The sequence below is a fragment of the Acomys minous genome (assembly GCF_964271855.1).
Source record: "Acomys minous genome assembly, chromosome: 10".
In the NCBI taxonomy this organism is placed as follows: Eukaryota; Metazoa; Chordata; class Mammalia; order Rodentia; family Muridae; genus Acomys; species Acomys minous.
Window position 1 is genome coordinate 107,841,763 of NC_140491.1, and position 12,210 is coordinate 107,853,972.

The window sequence follows — 12,210 nt, forward strand, 5'->3', positions numbered from 1 at the left end:
TCCCAGCACTCTAGTGGACAGAGGCAGGTGAATCTCTTGTGAGTTCCAGGCCAGCCTGATCTGCAAAGCAAGTCCAGCACAGCCAAAGCTTGAAACAAAAACAAAAATCAACTAACGAAACAAACAAAAAAGTACTAAAAACTATAATAAGAGCTCAGAAAGATAAAGAAATGCTATTTCATAGTAACTATGATTCAAGGAAACATAAATGCCAAGGAAATAGTATTTCATATACCCAAACACGAAGACTGCAGTGTTGGGCACTGGGGAGATAGTAGGTTAATGCATTTATGCAAGCATGAGGACCTGAGTTCAAATCCCAGGCACTCAGTTAAAAAGTTCAGTGTGGCCAGGTGGGAGAGATGCTACCTTTAATCCCAGCACTTGGGAGGCAGAGGCAGGCAGCCAGCCTTGCCTACAGAGCTCGTTCCAGGACAGCCATAGTTACCCAGAGAAACCCTATCTTAAAAAAAAACAAAAACAAAAAACAAACAATAGCTCAGTGTGACTGGCCATGCACCTGTCACTCCAGCACTGGGGGTGCAGAGACAGGAGGATTGTTTGGGCTTGTGATAAACCAGCAAGGAAATAAGGTGGGCAGTGCTAACACAGCATGTGTGCCCCTGAGCACAAAGGTATATACATACACATATTCTACACTATACACACACACACACACACACACACACACACACACACACTGTGCTAATAGTATGTGCTGACTAAATCATCAGACTATTGTATTTCAGCTTATCCATAAAAAAACAAAACACCTGGCTCTAATGGGCAGAAAAAAAAAACTTGTTCTTAAAAAGTAAATGAATTTAAATGGTTTGTTGAATATATAAATACATACACACAGTGTTTAATGCGTTGGCAAGATACTCAGTGGGTAAAGGCGCTTGCTACTAAGTTTGAAAAGCTGAGTTTAACCAACTCCTACAAGTTTTCCTCTGGCCTTCACACAGGGATTGCGGCAATGGTACACACACACACACACACACACACACACACACACACACACACACACACACACCGAGGAACACGAATAAATACTGTCTTATGACTCCATCTCTTGAGTTGGAAAAGGGCTTTCACAGTACACATACACTAGTATAATTGTTGATTCCATTTTGAAATTGTTGCCCAATGCAGTTTGCACTCATTTGGCAGATCTGTCACGCAGTTACATTTTGGTCTTGATTTCTAAGGGACTGGAGGTGAAGATGCTGAAGGATTTGCCGACGAGGAACCCGCTTCTGTCCCGCCAGCTTCGCCAGCGTGGTAGCCGAGGGAACTTCAAGGAGCCCACAGACAAAACAAGAGCAATTGATCTACTTAATAAACACTGAATTAGCCAGGATGCAGAGGTCAGAGGTCGATGACCCTACACAGAGTTAGCCAGCCTAGGGAATGCTCTCAGAGGCTCACAGGTGCACCGGGCACTCACCTCCCACACCCCTCACGTGTGCACTGGGCACTCATGTCTCACACCCCTCACGTGTGCACCAGGGACTCATGTCTCACACCCCTCACGTGTGCACCGGGCACTCACCTCCCACACCCCTCACGTGTGCACCGGGCACTCACCTCCCACACCCCTCACGTGTGCACCGGGCACTCACCTCCCACACCCCTCACGTGTGCACTGGGCACTCATGTCTCACACCCCTCACGTGTGCACCGGGCACTCACCTCCCACACCCCTCACGTGTGCACCGGGCACTCACCTCCCACACCCCTCACGTGTGCACCGGGCACTCAACCTCCCACACTCCTCACGTGTGCACCGGGCACTCACCTCCCACACCCCTCACGTGTGCACCGGGCACTCACCTCCCACACCCCTCACGTGTGCACCGGGCACTCACCTCCCACACCCCTCACGTGTGCACTGGGCACTCATGTCTCACACCCCTCACGTGTGCACCGGGCACTCACCTCCCACACCCCTCACGTGTGCACCGGGCACTCACCTCCCACACCCCTCACGTGTGCACCGGGCACTCACCTCCCACACCCCTCACGTGTGCACCGGGCACTCAACCTCCCACACACCAATGCTTGTTGTGTCTGATTCTGCACTTTCTCAATATTGGATAGCGAGTGTGAGTGTATTTTTCCTATGAATGAAAAAGAAACATTTTAAAGGGCTGGCTTGCTGTTAAGCTTAAACCAAAGGCAGGATATAAGATTGTGTGACTAGTTACCAGTTTTAAAAAATGATATTTAAAAAAACTCAGCCAGGTGTGGTGGCACATGTCTTTAATCCCAGCACTTAAGAAGCAGAGGCAGGCGGATCACTGTGAGTTCGAGGCCAACCTGGTCTACAAAGTGAGTCCAGGACAGCCAAGGCTACACAGAGAAACTGTCTCAAAAACCACCACCAACAACAACAACAACAACAAAAAAGAAACCCAACCAAACAAAAAAATAAAAAACCTCAATTTTTTGGTAGCATGAGGCAAGAGGGTTACAAATTTGAGGCTAGCCTAGCCTATTTTGGGATATCTTGTCTTAAATAAACACAAAAAAATTATACCCTTGGAAACAACCAATTTGCCTATCAGTTAATAAATGGACAAATGATTATGATTTTTAAGTAAGAACCTGAATAAAGTACAAATATAGCTGGACAGTGGTGGCACACACTTTTAATCCCAGCACTCAGGAGGCAGAGGCAGGCAGATTGCTGTGAGTTCAAGGCCAGCCTGGTCTACAAAGCAAGTCCAGGATAGTCAAGGCTACATAGAGAAACCCCGTCTCAAAAAACTAAAACCAAACCAAACCAAAAAACAAAAACAAAACCACAAAATACAAATATAAAGTACAACATGGTAGACCTTAAAAAAATTACTATGCAAATATGCATAGTCATAAATTATACCATGAAGGTCCAGAGTAGGCTCAGTGTTAGCTAGAGCAGGTGGTGGCTCTGAGGCATTTAACTAGTGCATAGTTCCTGTTAGGACAATAAATAATTGAATGATTGAACAATCGTGATGGTTATACAGCCTGGGACTAAACCGAATGTCACCAATTCTCACTCTTTAAAATGGTTAGCAGGGTTACTTACTTTTCTTTTCCCCTTCTCTCCCTTCCTTCCTTTTATTTATTTATTTATTTATTTATTTTTTTTTTTCATTTATTTATTTATTTATGTATTTATTGACAAGATCTCAATGTCTAGTCCAGGCTGGCCTCAGACTTCCTACTTCAGCCTTCCAGGTTGCAGAGCTTACAAGCTTCACCAGGCCCAGAAAATGACTTTTCTATGATGTGAATTTACAACAGCTGAAAAAAAAAATGTTCCTTGTCTGGTTGAAAGAAAAAAGCAGCCAGCCCTTGCTTTCCTTCTTTTCTTCCTGGGTGAGGTCTTCCATGGCCAGAGTGTCTGTTGCTATGTGGACTATCAGACAGGCTGCTCTGTCCTGAACTCTGGGGCAATGTGTTCAAAGGTTACAAGTTTCCCGAGGCACAGCATAGTTGAGGAATGACAAGTGAGGACAGAGTGCAAGCACAATCACAGACGCAAGTACAGAGACAGCTCCCAGCAGCTGGGAGAGGACTTGAAAAAAAAAAAAGAGTGGCCAAGGAGCACGTTGGAATGGGGTTTTTATACCCTAGGCAATGAGCCAATCTGGCCCCACCCACATGTAAATTAGGCATTGAGTTAGGACCAATAGGGTTGGCTAATTTGTATGGGCGTGGGGAATTCTGACTGGCTGATGGGTCAGAGGAAGGTGACTTGGCTTTCTTTTGTTCTTCTACCATTGGGCAGTGCTTCCATAAAAGAGAAGGGTGATAAAGCCGACTGTGTTCTGACGGACCCAGCTGCTGTGAGGCTGGTTTTAAAGACGGAGGGGGAAGCAGAAACAAAGCAGAAGTTGCTTTCCTTGTAAAGCTGAAAATAGAATAACGTTTGTCGTGCCGGCTAAGGCGGGCTCGTTTGGGAATTTGGCTATTACTTCTTGTCTCTCCTGATTTCCCCGAAGGTCAGAGAACTTGGCTCCCACTCGGCAGTGAGAAACTCTGGTGTACTGTTTGGCTACCTAGGCCTAGTGCAGACGGCCAGAATAAATGAGGGGCCTAATATAGACTTTATTTTTAAAACCTTTACAGAAAAAGGGCTCTGCCTTTCTTACTGTGAAAAAAATAGCCCAGCCAAAGACCCTTTGAGGAGCCCCAAGATTAGTGCAGGTTGGACTATAAGGCACCTCTTTTGTATGGTTCATCCTTTGTCCTCACGGTCCAGACATCTCTCATTAAAATCTTTACCCTTGCCAGGTGTGGTGACACACCCCTTTAATCCCAGCACTTGGAAGGCAAAGGCAGGTGGATCTCTGAGTTCGAGGCCAGCCTGGTCTACAGAGGGAGTCCAGGACATGCAAGTCTACACAGAGAAACCCTGTCTTGAAAAACAGAAAGAAAAAAAAAACCTTCACCCTTGCTTTTCTCAGCCCCCTTGCGTTTTGTCGTTGGGACCCTCGGGAACCCTAACGGTTGCTAATAGTCAGGATATAAATGTCCCTTCCTTAACGGTAGATGGGCTTGCTGCTGGGTCAGCAGTGCCCCCTACTTCCTAATGATCATGTCACTTACTGTGTTTGCCCCACAGAGTGGTCCATCACAGCTAATCATAGCCACTGTTTGGTAAACCTGACAGATTTTCAAAGAGTTTCTCCAGAGCTACTGGCCTTATGCATCAAATCTAGGCAAATGTGAACAGGAAAGTCTGTCTCAGCTATTTTTCTATACCTTGGAGGGGGGAAATGTCAACAACACAGGATAGTAGTCAAAGTACTTATGATCTTGGCATGATGGTGCATGTTTTTTAGTCCCAGCACTCAGAAGGCAGAGGCAAGAGGATCTCTGTGAGTTCGAGGCCAGCCTGGCCTACAAATTGAGCCCAGAACAGCTATAGGTACACAGAGAAACCCTGTCTTGTAAAACAAAACAAAAGAAATTGAAGTGCTTATGAATGTGAATTTGATATTCTCTCCCCTAAAGACTGAAACCGCAAGCCCAGCATGGTGGTGTATGCCTTTAATCCCAGCACTTGGGAGGCAGAGGCAGGCGGATCATTGTGAGTTTGAGGCCAGCCTGGTCTACAAAGTGAGTCCAGGATAGCCAAGGCTAACACAGAGAGACTCTGTCTCAGAAAAAAAAAAGACTGAAACCACATGAACCTAACTATGCTTTACCACCGGTTCTCACTCTGACTGGTCCCTTCACAGGGTTACAGACATATCAGATAGCCTGCATATCAGATATTTACATGACAGTTTATAAAAGTAGCAAAATTAAGGGCTGGAGAGACGGTTAAGCCGTTAAGAGAACTGGCTGTTCTTCTAGAGGACTTATGTTCAATTCCCAGCACCCACATGGCAGCTCACAACTGTCTGGAACTACTTTTCTAGTGGATCTGACTCCCTCACACAAACATACATGCAGATAAAACACCAATGCACATGAAATAAAAAATAATAATGAGTAGCAAAATTACAGTTACGAAGCAGCAATGAAAATAATTTTATGGCTGGGGGTCACCATGCCATGAGGAGCTGTATAAAAGGGTCACAGCGTTAGGAAGGTTGACAAACATGGAGCTAACCCTTTGAACTTCATAGATTTTTGTTTACTTGTTTGAGACAGGGTTTCTCTGTGTAGCCTTGGCTGTGCTGGATTCGCTTTGTAGACCAGGCTGGCCTGGTGGTGGGAACTCAAGCCTGGGCCTCGGTAAGAGCAGGAAGTGCTCTTCTTGATGAGCCATCTTTCCAGCCCCTTAAACTTCATAGCTTCTCATGGAAAGAAACTAGGTAGTAACATCAAAAGAGCCAGGGATTTTTGTCTGCAGTAGTAATAATAATTACAGAAACAGTAATTGATAGCAGTAAGTGCTTCCCGTATGACAAATTGTGCTGAGCCATTTATGTATACTGACTCAACCCTGGGTAATCTTTTTTTTTTTTTTTTTGGCTTCTTTTTGAGACAGGATTTCTCTGTGTAGCCTTGGCTGTTCTGGAACTCACTTTGGAGACCAGGCTCCTGCTAATAAGAAGAGGAGCTGATCCAGCTTCAGGGAATTTTTAAATGCCCTGAGAAATGTCTCTGAGAAATGAGACACTCTTGGATTAGAACGGCTGGGTCTGAAAAGACATGGTGGGCGCGGCAAATTTCACTCTGACGGAAAGTAAAGCAGTGCTCAGCACTCACGTACGCATTCACACACGCACATGCTCACACACATGCATACATGCTCTCACAAAATCATGTTTAGTTGGTGAAGCCATATAAAAGGTCACAGGAAAGCTGGCCATGGCAGGCTACATCTGTAATCCTAACATTGGGGGCAGAGGAGGAAGGATTGCTGTAGGTTCAAGGTCAGCATGGCATACATAGCAAAGATCAGGCATGTACCTATAACGTGCTGCCGAAAGAAGGCCACCAGCCCGCTAGGGCATGGAAGGAAGAAAAGCCTGAGAAACTATCAGACCCAAGAAGAAAGAGTAAGGATGCAGCTAAGTCCTGTGCGGTGTCCTGATTTGGTGTCTGAGACTTAAGGCTGTGAATAGGAAGACCATGGAGATCTAAGTAGTCTGTAGTTAATAGTTTCACATCGTCCAAGCAGCTAGCACATGTCTATAATCCTGGCACTTAGGATGCCCAGGTAAGAAAACCACAAGTTCAAGGCCAGCCTGAGCTCCATAGCTTCAGGAGCTAAGGATAGAGCTTGCATTAAGCCTTGGGCTTGAGTCCCACACTGCAGAGCAGCAACAAGTGAAGTTTCATGTCCTTGCCACCTCTCGCTGTTCCTAATGGAACCCTGGCTATGTTAAGATCAAAGGCAGCTCAATGAAACTCTAAGGATGCTCTGAGTGACGGGTTCACTTCCTGTCACTATTTCAGAAGGCTATGTCCTGGGTCACTTGGTCCCATGTGCTTGGGCAGAACTTCAGCATCTGGCACATGCAACAAGGAGTGTTTCCATTTTGTCACAGACAAGAAGTAGAGAAAAAAGGCAAGAAAGAGCCAGGGACAAGATACCCCCTACCCCCAAGAACCAGCACCAGTGACCCACTTCCACTACCTAGCTAGGTTCTACCTCCTAAGCTTTACAGAATTTCCCAGAATACTTTCTAGCTGTAGTCTAGAGCCCTGACACTCAAACCATTGGGAAGGGTACCTCATATCCCCACCGCAGCAGCCAGGAGAAAGCTACTGAGCATGTCTGACATGTGTCAGCTGCTTTCTACCTTGTCTGATGTTTGGATAGGTTTGCTCCTTCTTTTAGACCCTTCACTCGACAGACTTGGGATTGTCTTCTGCGAGTCTCTGAAGGCCTGAAAGGGAATTAGAGAAAACAGGCCGCTGGCCGTGGATAAGGGAGAATGAGCATTGAGGTAAATCCAGCTAATAGTAAAGCCAAAAAACATCGGAACTAAACTTGAACCTCAGTTAACAACGCATCGTTATCAGTACACTAGTTTTAATGCATGTCCCAAGACTGCGTAGACATTAATAATAGAAAAAGTTAGCCACAAGGGTAAGCAGAGACTTCCTGCGCTATTTTCTTTCTGTTCTGAAATTGTTCCATCTGCGTGAGGTAAACAGAGCACAGAGAACCCCTGATGGTCACACAGGGTTTCTTGGTTTGCTGTGGCTCCAAGGGACTGGGAGGGTGTCCAGAGAGAGTGCAGGGGAGGCACAGAGCAGCAAAGGGCAGGGTGGAGGGGGCACGGCCATTCATGGAAAAGCAGGACAAGGAAAGGACAGGAGGACAGAGGAAAGGAACCAAGCAAACCCTTGTGCCTGTCTGTCCCCTGTTCTGCCCTCTTTTCTGACTCTGTACCTCTTAGCCTACTTTTTGTCACTGTCATTTGTTCTCTTCTCATGGGCTCAAGGGTTGTGTTAGCTACTCTGTCCCTCCAGACTCAAGACTCTTTTCCCGCCCTGCTTCTGGCTCCCCTGAGATCCAGTGGAAGGCAGGGACAAGAGTGCTGAGAAGAGAGATGACTCAGACGTTGAGAGCATCGGCTGCTCATTCAGAGGTCCTGAGTTCAATTCCCAGCACCCACATGGTGGCCCACAATCATGTATAATGAGATCTGATGCCCTCTAGTGTCTGATGCTCAAATAGAGTGCTCATATACACAAGTAAATAAATTCTTTTTTTTTTAAATGCCATGCATTAAAAATAAAAAGTGCTGAGAAGGGAGAGGAAAGTTGTTACACCCCTAGGTGACCATGTCTCTATGGAAACAATAGTTCTGCTGTCAACTTTGTCCCAGCTGCTTTCATTTGCTTCGCTTTTGCCCCATCAGGGCTGGAGAACATGGGCCCAGCCCTGTTTCTTGACACATTCCCTGAGCTCTGCTCTTGGTAAATGCTCCCTTTATTAACTTCTTCTCAATTACTGGATGAGCATGTCATTAGTTCCCAGCTGGGACAGCAACTGTTACCAAAAGCACCTTACTATTTTTATTGTCTGCTCATTTTTTTGTTTTTAATTTTTTTTCTTCCTCCGGAGAACATAAACCCCAGGAGGGCAGAGATGGTGGACACTCTGCTCGCTGTGGTGGCATGCCATAAACAGCTGTGAAACAGACGAGAGCCTTTTAATTATTGTGTCTCATATGGTTGTCACGAGCTGCATGTGGCACATGAAACATGACTAGTGAGAGTGAGAAAACAGTTTTTTTTTAAAGATGGAGTTATACTATGTAGCCCAGGCTGTCCTCAAATGAGTGGCTCCCCTACCTCACTTCTCTGGTGTTGGGGTTACAAGCATGTACACCATGCCTGGCTTCAATTTTTTTCTTTCTATTAAATTTTATGTTTAGATTTATTTATTTTATGCGTATGGGTGTTTTGCTTGCATGTGTGTCTGAGCACCGTGAGGAGGTCAGAAGAGGGTATCATATCTCTTGGGACTAGAGTCAGAGACAGTGGTGAGTTGCCATGAGGATGCTGAGAATTGAACCTGGGTCTTTGCAAGAACAACCAGGATTTCTCTCTGTGCACTTCTAGCCGTCCTGGAACTTGTTTTGTAGACCAGGCTGGCCTTGAACTCACAGAGATCTGCCTGCCCCTACCTCCCACGTACTGGAATTAAAGGCCTGTGCCACCACCACCTGGCTACAACCAGTGCTCTTAACCACTGCCGGGCTTGGTTTTCTACATACAGAGCACCTATGCTAATGGTTACGGGGTGTGTCTGAGGCCTTGTCTCCGTTCTTAGGGCAATTGGATCACTTCTAAAGCTGAGACAGCAAAAGTAACCATCTGGTTCCAGCGGTGTCTGTTCTCTTTGGTAATTGGCTGGGCTCTCTGACTTCTCTCTGGACAGCCAGATTTGAGTGTCTGTGTCCTGCATTTAAGCGGTTCCATTTTAAAATGATTGAACTTTAATCCCACCACTTGGGAGGCAGAGATAGGCTGGATCACTGTGAGTTCAAGGCCAGCCTGGTCTACAAAGTGAGTCCAGGATAGCCAAGGCTACACAGAGGGGAAAAAAAAAAAAGCTTGCAGCTTCTTAGTTCCCGGCCTCTGGGTTGGCCGATGGAGCCTCCAGCTGCTGACTGACCCTGCCTGGAAAGTCAACTTGGAAGAACCGCAAATGTCGTAATCCTCTTCCAAGCCACTCTAAGAAGGTTTATCCAGTGACCTGTAAAACCAAATTAGTAAAAGGGACACTTTAATTCCGGCTCGTTAGAGAGCTTCTAAAATCTTTAAGAAAGCCAACACAGCAGATTCTGTGTTGGGGAGGGCTGGGGGTGGGGTGCGGGGACAGGGGCATGCCTCCTGTTTTCAGAATCAAAATACCCTCGCTTTTCCATGGCTTTTTGATGGTAATTCTGCACACAGACTTTCCTAGGGCTTTCTTAGGAATCACAGCAAAGATGGGCAGCAAGTTTTCAGGAGCTCAGGACGGCAGCCCAAGAAGGTCAAGTGATCCCCGTTTCACCTCCACCACCAAATTGGGCCAAGTCCAGCGGCACTCCGGCCTGTTCACACTGTTCTTCCAACATCTCCCTGGAGCCGGCCTATTGCGCAACACCAGGAAACGGTCCATATGAAACCTTGGCCCACAGAGTGTACATGCTCTGGTTTTTATTCTGCAGCTCTTTTATATTACGTGTTTTCCTTTCCCATAATGTCATCTGGAAGCAATTCCTCCCAACAGCTGGATCTGCTTTCAGAATTGGTAAACACGTAAAATGGAAGGCGAAGGCGGTGGAAGAGGCAGAGACTCGGCGGAGGAGCGGCTTTCCCCGCCCGCTTGGCTTGCCTTCTGACACTTATCATGGGGTCTCCACACAAGCCTCATCAAAACTCAAGAGTGTCTTCAAACAGGCAACATGCATCACATTCCCTTCTTCAGAGGGTCAGCATGTTCTTTGGGGGAGAAATTTTCTGAATGCCTTGCCGATAAAATTGATCAGATGCAGGCCAGATCGCCAGCTGCCAAGATCTGCAGGCTGCATGTGGAGGCCAGCCCAGCAGAACCGTTCCCAGCATTCCCCCACCTCCCTGTGGCCGCCGTCTCAGGATTCCCCTGGGGTATCTCCCCAAGAGCACACACAGCTTTCCGGTGCCCTGCCACCAACGCCTATCAAGAGAGTACCAGAGCCGAAGAAGACTAAGTGGGTGGCTAAAGAGGACCATCCCCCTAAAGATGAGCCTCGGGAACAACTTTGCCTGCAGCCACAAACTGGAGATCTGCTGGGCTATGAAATGGTGGAGCCAAGGAGCACAGCTGTCCACCGTGGTTGGCTCGCTCTGTCCCCTCTGCCCCCAGGGACCAGGGCCTCCACTAGCATGCCTAGTTCTGGTCCTGAGAGTCCAGAGGCACATGTCAGCTGGAATACAGTATAGGGGACAAAGTTTAAGCTCTGTAACTTCCACAGAAGTGCTCTTGATAGGAATTTCCAACACGGGGGTGGGGGGATGGGAGTGAGGGAGGTGTGGGGGGGGAAGAAGCAAGCTGAGCACGTGGCCTACCTTCAGAGGGAGTTGGAAGTGTGCCTGTGAACACCCTCCCCACAGCAGAGGGTGGGTCCTCTTCTGGGCTGGTGGCGGGGGAGGTTTCCTTCTAGAACCACTTACCTTTTAGGTAGCCCGATTCCCCACTCACATCCCCCACCCCTCACCCCGCCACCCACACTCGTACAAAGGGGATTTGCTAGTCTCGTGGGGTCTGACGTCAGAGTTCTCTAGCCTGAGACGTGTGGTGGGTCACTTTAATCAAATCGACACAACCTACAACTGACCTGTGGGCGTAGCTACCGGGCTGGGGGAGGGGTGGTGGTGTGTGTGTTTCAGCTGAGTTCACTAAAGTGGGAAGATACACCCGAGTGAAGGCGGCAGCATTTCATGGTCTGGGTGGTGAACTGTATAATAGTGAAAGAAGCTACCTTAGGGAGAGGGCTGGAGACTTGGGGAGCGTCTAAGACTATATACACCGCTCTTACAGAAGACCAGTGGTCTGTTCCTAGCGCCAAGCGGGGTGTTGCAACCAGCTCTAATGCCAGAGCCAATGGGTCCGACTCCCTCTCCTGTCTTCTGAGGGCACCTATAGGCACACACCCAATTAAAATATTATTATTAAAAATTAAAGTTATTATTAAATGCTAGCCAGATGTTACCTCACAGGCCTTTGATCTCAGCACATGGCAAGCAGATGCAGGCAGATCTCCGTGAGTTTGGGGTCAGCCTTGCCTGTGCAGCTAGTTTTCCAGTCACTACATAGCAAGACCCTTTTCTCACAAATAAATAAATAAATAATCTTAGAAAAATAAATAACTAAAAGCTAAGCTAAGCAAACAAGCGTGCTTGTTTATTTTTCTAATCTTCACTAACATGAGGGTCCTGTTCTCGCCTTGGCATCCATGCTGTGCTGGACTGTACCCTGAGATTGTGCCCCAAAATAAACCCTTTCTCCTCTAAGTTGTTTTTTGTCTGGAAACTCACCAGCAAGAGAAATGAAATTAGGACAGATGGGCAATCTTTCGCACTGTCAAGACACCATGCTCAGCAGAAAATCCTAAGGAAGGCGACTCCCCAGCTCCGAAGCACATGCTTCCTCCGGAGAAGCCGTGGCGCCCACACACCTGTGCCTAAGAAGTGCGTTTGCTCAGCAGCAAATTGTCTCTGCCATTTCTTCATCTTGGAAGCTGCTAATCTGCACTTCCGGTTTAACTCAGGCAA